General features: G+C 53.5%; 1 protein-coding gene across 8 annotated transcripts in view; it reads right to left on the reverse strand.

The window, feature by feature from the left end:
• The window catches only part of SH3BP4 (SH3 domain binding protein 4), a 47,998-nt gene extending 45,914 nt beyond the window's left edge, over positions 1 to 2,084 (reverse strand). For 5 of the 8 annotated variants that reach the window (XM_060193836.1, XM_060193834.1, XM_060193833.1 and 2 more), the window contains exon 1: positions 1,934 to 2,084. The gene's annotated coding sequence lies outside the window, so the exon portion shown is untranslated. The remainder of the gene's footprint in view (positions 1 to 1,933) is intronic. The other 3 variants (XM_060193835.1, XM_060193831.1, XM_060193837.1) reach the window with 2 other exon arrangements.
• Between the last annotated feature and the right edge of the window lie 6,380 nt (positions 2,085 to 8,464).

An 8,464-nucleotide genomic window follows, 5' to 3' on the forward strand; every position in this document is an offset into this window, starting at 1 on the left:
CTGGAGACCAGGCTGCTGTCTCAGGTTCTTTGGGGCTTGGGGAGGATGGAGGCAACCCAGCCCCCCACCCCCTATGGCATTTCTCCTCCCACCAGAACCAGGAAAAGGTGCTACCCAACCCCACCCCAACCCCACCCCAGTTTCAACCCCAACCCCACCCCAGTTTCAAAGGACACTGAGACTTGGGACAACAGGAGGAAAAGAAAGCTTGCAGGGTAGGGCTAGCCATTGTTCAGTTTGTAAACAAGAGAGCAGAAACGGAGGCCCAGGAGCCAGGTCTGGCCACTCTGCTTCCTCCTCCCAGGACTAACTGTCCCGTCGTCCCCACCACCCCCCCCATCCCAACTCGGTCCCTCAGCCAGGCCAGCAGCAGGCCTGAGCATCAGGGGTGACTTCCCAGCTATGCCCCTTGCCCTGTCCCCACGTGAGCAGGCACAGTGCCAGGAGCAGGGCTCTGTCACACACACACAGACACACACACACACACACACACACACACACATTGGTTGCTGGTGGGACCTGAGGGACCAGGCACCCAGCATAAAATGGGACTCTTAGGGACCAGGGGACCTAGGCTGCTTCACTTGCCATCCACTCACAGCTGGGGATAAGAGTCAGCTGGAAGTGGCACCAACGCAATCACTCTGTATCAGGAGGTCAAAACGCCTTACAAACCACCCATTAGTTTTTACGGGCCCCCAGAAACATGTGGAACATCATTACCTGCATTCTTACACCACAAAAGGCCAGCAAACTCCCTGCACTCCCAGGCCTGCAGACAACAGGCATAAACACCTTCCCCTTGGAAAGGGGGGGGGGGTCTCCAGCTAAGCAAGGAAGCCAGAGTAGGCATCCCCCCCCAACTTCGGTGCTTAGAGGCAAAGGCACTGAGAAGAGGAGGAATGGGCTCCCCTGGATTCAGGTGAGAGAGGCCGGGGTGTGATTCACCGACCCACCCGGCCCGCGTGTAAACACTCAGGCAGGAAGGAGGCGCTGGGGGCGCAGGGCCGGTTCTGTCTCTGGCTTCTCTTTGTTTGCTCCCGTTGTCCCCGGAGCAGATCCGGCTTTGGGGATCGCGACAAAACTTGGGCGAACTTACTCCAATCGGCACAGCACGCTGAGCCCATCTGCTGCACCAGGGAGGCGGGGGTGGGGGAAATAAAGAGGGTGGCGTGAGAGCTGGCCCGGGGTGCCCGTCTGCAAGCCTGGGTCCCCGAGGCGCCCGGCGATCCGCGGGTACCGCAGCCCGGGGACACGGCGAGGCTCCCGGGTCCCCAGCCGCCGCCCGCGCTGTCACCTCACGGCCGCGGGGTCACAGGGCGGCCAAGCGGGAGTCGAGCTTTCTCCATGTGCCTGCCCCAAGACGGACTGTCCCCAGAAGTTGAAATATGCATTGTCACCAACAAGTTTGACCCAGGATCTTGCGCCCCTCCTCCCCCACGCCCTCCGCGGTGCCCCGAAGCCCCGCGAGCCAGCACGCCCCCTCCTGACTCGCTCCCCCGGGGAGTCGGGCGTTCGCCCAGGGGGCCCCCCTCGTCGGGCTGGTGGTCTGCGGGAAGCACAGGGAGCTCGCAGACCGAAGCCCTGGTCCTTCTGCCCGCGCCGGGGTGTCCCGGGTGTCCGAGGCGACCGGGGCAGCGGCGGGGCGCGCGGGTGGCTCCCCGAAACCGCTGGAGCCCCCGCTGGAGCCCCCACTGGAGCGCGGGGAGCGATCGCGGAAGCGGGGTGCTCCGTGAGGTTTTGGGGGTGCTCGGCGGGGGTCCGGGGTAGTACACCGAGGGTCCGGGGGAGCACACTAGGAATCACCGGGAGCATGCTGGGGACGCAGGGGTGCAAATCGGCCACCCACTGGTGCAAGTCGGCCACCCCGTGGTGCAAGTCGGGGCTCCAGGGGTGCACGTCGGCGGCCTGGGGGCGCCCCGCTGCCGCTTACCTGGCTCGCATGGTGGCTGCGGGCTCCTGCGGCGCTCCGCCGGTCTGCAGCTCAGCCCGCGGCTAGGGGCCGAGCCCGCAGACAGCGCCCGGAGCGCGGCCCCCGCCTCCGCGGGCTGGCGGAGGGTGGTCCCCGCGCCGGGGCGGGGCCGGCGCCGAGCGGGTGGGGTGCGGGCGCGGCGCGGGGTGGGGGGGTCCGCGCAGGGCGGGCCCGGGGAGGGGCCCAAGTTAAGGGGCGGGGCCTGGACGTAGGGCGGGGCCTAGCCTGCGAAGGGCAAGGCGGGCGGGGGCGGGACGAGAGCGGTGCTCTGTGACCTATCTGCGGCCACCCAGAGGCGGGAGGTGGGGCGAGAGAGGAGGGGCTATGACCTATAGGGGGCCTCTCAGGGCCGGAAGGCGGAGCAAACGTGGGTGGGCGGGGCCTATCCGAGGCCGCCGGGAAGCAGGGGCGGAGCCGAGCCGTTGCCTGCGGCGGCGGGGCGCGGTTGCCAGGGGGCGGGTCCGGGCTCTGGGGCGCGCTGGGGCTGGGATGGCGTCGAGTCCCGGAGGCCCGGCCGGCTTCCCGCGTTGGCGCCTTCCTGGCGCCTGATCCTGGATCATGGTCCCCGTTCCCGAGTGAATCCAGATGCACTTATGTCCTCGCGACTCTTTGGGGGCGCCCGCTTGCTTTCTGCACCCCTCTTCCACCCTTTTCGTGTCGCTACACTTGGAGGGGTCCCGGATTTCCTATCTGCTCCTCTTGTCACCCCACGTGAAGGTTCGTATCTGCACTGGTCACCCCTTCTTCCCACTCCTCTTTGATTGTGATCACACTCATGAGGGGCTCCTCAAATCTGTTGCCCCGTAATTCCTACAACCGCCTTCCTCCTATGCCTCTCCAGCGCCCCCCAGCCCCACCCCCGTCTTGGGGTGCTTGTTCACTGCCTGGTGCTGTCTGCAGCCTCTTCCACCGCATTTGAGGTCCCCAGGCTCCGAATTTCCACGGGCAGAGAGGGTGGCGCCTGGATCTGAGCGTCCTTCTTACCACAAGCCCTGCACCAGAGCACAAAGTTTTAAACAGAACATGACCAAAAGCTGTTTCTTGGTGTTGAAAGTCACACAAGGAGAGGAAACTCCGTGCCAAGCCCGGTGCCACTGAAGTCGCAGCATCACAAGTGTTGCCACGGGGTCTGGTCTGTGCTGCTGAGTCCCCGGGGCCCAGGATCTGCCCAGCACGTAGTAGGGCCTCAAGTAGATGGCTGTCCATGTACAAAACTGAACCCCACCCCTCTACAGGACCCTGTGGCCCCACCGCAACCCCGCAGGACCAGGTAACCTCCTTCAGGAATGACCCCACCCCCTTCCTGTAAAACAAGGATCCTGGCTACATAACTGGACCACACACACACACACACACACACACACACACACACACACACACAGTGGTGACACCCCCTGCAACATTAGGCCTCACCCCTGCAGCACAGCCAATCACCAAGCAGGATGGGGGTGTCTCTACAAAACTGCCCCCCCCCAAGAACAAAGGGATCTTATAGTGCAGAAACCAGGAGGAAGTACAGACTTTTAGAGGGAGAAAAGCTAACATTCCTTGGTGACTTTATTATTACTATTTTTATTGAGAGGTTAATGGTTTACAGTACAGTTGTTGACACATGGATATAATTTCTCATCTCAACAAGAGAGGTGTCTGCAAAATATTCTCACCCTCAAGTTAGGTCCATCATCAAGTACCAGAACCTGAAAATTGTCCCCCCACATACACACACCCCAAAAAACACCTTCCCTTGTCCTCCTTCCCCAGAGTCCTTTGCTTTGGTGCAATAAACTAAACCAGTCCAAGTCCTACTTTGTGTTACCCCTTTCTGTTCTTGTTTCTGAAGTCCTTCCTTCCTATAAGTGGGATCATCCTATATTCATCTTTCTCTTTCTGATGTATCTCACTTAACATGATTCCTTCAAGCTTCACCCAAGATGAGGTGAAGAAGGTGACTTCATCATTTTTAGTAGCTGAGTAGTAGTCTATAACCACAACTTTCTTAGCCACTCATCTGTTGGTGGACACCTAGGTTATTTCCTGTTAGGGCTATTACAAATTATGCTGTTATGAACAGGAGTGTACAGAGATCTCTTTAGAGTATGTGTTTGTTTCCTTAGGATGTATTTCACCACCCCAATCCAAAACTGGGGAGGGGATATGGAAAGACTATTCACCAAAGAAGAGACCCAAATAGCTAACAAACATGAAAAAAAATGCTCGAAGTCACTGATTATCAGGGAAATGCAAATAAAGACAACGAGACACCACTTCACTCCTGTGAGAATGTCATACATCAGAAAGGACAGTAACAAATATTGAAGAGGTTGCAGAGGTTAAGCAGTTTTATACTGTTGGTGAGAATGTCAATTGGTCCAGCCTCTGTGAAGAACAGTCAGAAGAGATCTCAGAATGCTAGAAATGGACCTACCCTATGACCTGGCAATTCCTCTCCTTAGTAATTATTATCCTAAGCTGCCCTACCCTTGAACAGACAATGCTTTATTTTATTTTATTTATTTTGCCTCCAGCGTTATCACTGGGGCTTGATACCTGCAGAATCCATTGCTCCTGGAGGCTATTTCTTCCCTTTTGTTGCCCTTGTTGTCCATGGCTGTTTTGTTTTTATTACTGTTATCGCTGACGTTGTTGTTGGATAGGACAGAGAGAAATCCAGAGAGGAAAGGAAGACAGAGAGGGGGAAAGACAGACACCTGCAGACCTGCTTCACCACCTGTGAAGTGACCCCCCTGCAGGTGGGGAGCGGGCAGTGGGGGTTGGAACGTGGATCCTTACGCCGGGCCTTGAGCTTTGTGCCATGTGTGCACAAAGCCGCTGCACTACCACCCAGGCCCCAGACATTGCTTTATTGCCACCTAACCAGATGGATATTATTATTATTATTTCCATTATTTCCATTTTCTTCTAATGAGGCCTTCAGAATGCAGAGTTCCACCACTTTCAGATGATTCCCCCATTTTGAATTTTAGATGGGGTGAGGGTGGAGAGAGACAGAGAGAGGGGAGAGACACTGTAGCACCACTCCAGCATCCATAGTGCTCCTCCTGGTGATGTCCATGGTGTTCCCATGTGGTGCCAGGGTCTTGCACTGGAAGGCTGGCTCGGTACTATCTCCTGCCCCTGTGACTCCAGTTGTCTTGGTGATTTCAGCGCTTACATATGGACTCCTGGTCACACAGAATACATTAGGCTGACTTCAAACCCAGGATTTCCAAACGCTGGCTGTTTCCTCTGTCCTAGAGACCTCTCCCCCTTTTCCTGGGGAATTTGGTCTGCCCTGCACCTTGAACTAACTCTGTGGGTTTTCAGGCAACACAGGAAAACAGAGATATCACTCTAGGGCTCAGGAGAAGGGCACTGGTGTTCTGATCTTGGTGAACCTGTGTGTGGAAAACTGAACTCTTCATCAGTGATGCAAACAGCCCTCACATGTGCTGCAGATTTTAAAGGCGGGCAAAGGAGCCTTGACGTGGAACTCGTGGAACTCAGAGCCAGACTGCTGTGCTTGGGTCCCTGGCAAGGTTTCTGTGACTGCATTTGCTACATGAGTCTTGAAACTTCCATGCAATAAAGTGCCAAGAGCTGAGTGATCAGCCTTGCAGAGAGGCACCAGTCAGCTTCAGCTCCTGTTATTACTGCGGTTCCAAAGGACTGCCATCCTGAGTGTGTAAAACATGCCAGAGAGCTTTGCAGAAGGTGAACCAGTAGGAAAAGGACAGAGGGCATGAAAAGACAGTTCTACGGCCACTTTAATGAAGAGAGCGAGGGGGTCCTGTCCTCATAGTTAACCTAAGGAAAGCTTAGTTCACAGAGGAGAGGAAGGCAGGGAGTGGCAGAGCACTTCAGAAATGCAGGACCCAGCATGAGAAGTTCCTGTCCACTAGCTCGGGGGCACAGAGAGGATGCCTGTGAGTCCAAAGCTGGGTGCAGAGACCAGACATCCTGGCCCCATGAGTGTGAGTCCTACAGAGGGGTTTATGGAGATTAGTATGTTTAGACAGAGTGACAAATATATATATGGAGAGAGAGAGAGAGATTGATCTGCAGTCCTGCTTCACTGCACATGAAGCTTCTTCCCCCCTGTAGGTAGGGACCAGAGGTTTAAACCTGGGTCCTTGTGCATTATAATGTGTGTGTGTGTGTGTGTGTGTGTGTGTGTGTGTGTGTTGTGTGTGTGTGTGAGTGTTTTCAACTGGATGTGCCAGCACCAGGCCCTTGTGTTATCAATTTTTTAAGAGTTATTTTGTGTATTTTACATGAGAGAGAAAGAGTGGCTAGAACACCACTGTGGCACAGGGGGTAGAACCTGGAGCCTCAGGTGTTTAAATACTTTTTTAATGCCTATTTGTTAATTTATTTTAAGAGATGCAAGAGAATGAACCCAGGACCTTATATATGCAAGATACTACAGAGTGCCTCCCCCTTTCTTTTTATTGAGAGAAGGAGGAGACACAGACAAGAGAGAGACCGTAATGGCTGCACCATCCATAGGACTCACTCCTGTGCTGTCCATGGTGCTCCCATGTGGAGCCAGGGCCCCAACCTGGGGCCTCACACTCTACCCACCCACTGCTGAATGTGTAATCTCGTATTCTGTCTCCAATCACTGACATTCTTTTTGATTTTTTTAAATATTTATTTCCTTTTCTTGCCCTTGTTTTGTTGTTGTAATTATTATTGATGTCGTTGTTGTTGGATAGGACAGAGAGAAATGGAGAGAGGAGGGGAAGACAGAGAGAGGGAGAGAAAGATAGACACCTGCAGACCTGCTTCACCAGTTGTGAAACGACTCCCCTGCAGGTGGGGAGCTGGGAGTTCGAACCAGGATCCTTATGCCAGTCCTTGTGCTTCAAGCCACCTGTGCTTAACCCGCTGCACTAGCTGAAATTCTTTTAAAAAGATTTTTATGTTTTAATTTAATTTTTGTTAAATATATCTTATTTGTTATATGTTTAATGAATGAGAGAGATACAGTGAGAAAGTGAGAGAGACTAGAAAAGGGTTTTTTGCATGATCATTAAGCTATCTCCCCTAAAAAAAAAATATATATATATATATAATAAAGGAAAGGAAAGAAAAGAAAGATAGGAAGAAAAGATTTTAAGAAAGTTTGTTTATTCATGAAAGTGAGAACCAGTACCTCACTCTGACATATGTGGTGCCAAAGATCAAAGTCAGGGCGCCATGCTTGCAAGCCCTGTGCTCTGCCCACTGCGCTATGCAGAAAGGCAAGTTATCGAGGTACTTTCAGGGCCTGGGGGACTGACCTTGCTGCCCATGTTCTGTGCAGAGATGCTGACTGAGGAAGTGAGCGTTATGAGTGTCATAAACAGTTCACGTTTTCCATTGTGTCTTCGGAAGGCCGAGCCGGAGAAAGCAGGAGAATGAGAACACGTAAGTTCCACCAGGAGCAACCTGCTGAGGCCTCCTTGCCGGCCACAGTAGGGAACGCAAAGCAGCCAACCTCCGATGGAATGCCAGCGCCTGGTCCCTGGGAGATAGCCCAGTGACAGAGCACCCCCACCCCCATCTTTGGGTCTAGTCTCTCAGGCAGCTTCTGTCAAGTCACTCAGATGGTTCCTGCCACTTTAGCTCCCCAGGGAGGCAATGTCCGCCGGCAGGAGGCTCTGGGTCTCACTCCTCCAGGAGAGGGTGCCAAGCTCCACACCCTCCTGGCTTCTCTGCAGAACCATTCCCCAGGATGGCACTGCTTTGCTCAAAATTACAGCTGGAAAGTGGCACCTCAGAGGCTTTACCCCAGATATCAGATGTTTGTCACCTGCAACTGCTTCTTAACAGGTGAGACCTGCCTACGGCTAGGTGTGCCCATGCTGCCCAGAGGACCTGGACCCGCTCCCCTCTGTCTCCAAATCTGGGTCAAATAGGCAGCCATGCTAGACCGTGTCTGAAGCGCCCAGAAGCCCCGAGACCCCAGGGTTGTTTATTTACTCAACAGAGACTTAAGTGCTGGGGTGGACTGGATTATGTCTCCTCAGAATCCACACATTGAGGGCTGGGGAGATAGCTCAGTAGTGGTGCACAGGACTTGCAAGCTAGAGGTCTGATATTTGGCGCTGCATGTGGTAAGCTGGGCAGTGCTCTGACCTCTCTGTCTCTCATAAAAATAAATATTAAACAGTGTTCATATGTGGCTGTGTGTGGAGATGGGACCATTAGGGACATAATTAAGGCCAGATCTGCTAAAGGAAACAGGACATAGTTGCAGAGGAAGGCTCTGACCCCATGGGACACTAAACACTGATTTAAAAAAAAATTGTATATATTTAAAAAAAAAACCCAAAATCCTACTCTCTCCCTCAAGGCTTTGGCAGTATCTAATTCTTGTTTGTATGTTGGGGAGGGGTGTTGTTTGTTTTTTGAAACAGATAGAGAAGACAACTGCACCAAAGCTTTCTTTTTTAAAATTCATTTTTTCTTCATGTATTTTTAAGTATTTTATTTATTTATGGGATAGAG

The sequence above is a fragment of the Erinaceus europaeus genome, chromosome 7 (genome assembly GCF_950295315.1).
Source record: "Erinaceus europaeus chromosome 7, mEriEur2.1, whole genome shotgun sequence".
In the NCBI taxonomy this organism is placed as follows: Eukaryota; Metazoa; Chordata; class Mammalia; order Eulipotyphla; family Erinaceidae; genus Erinaceus; species Erinaceus europaeus.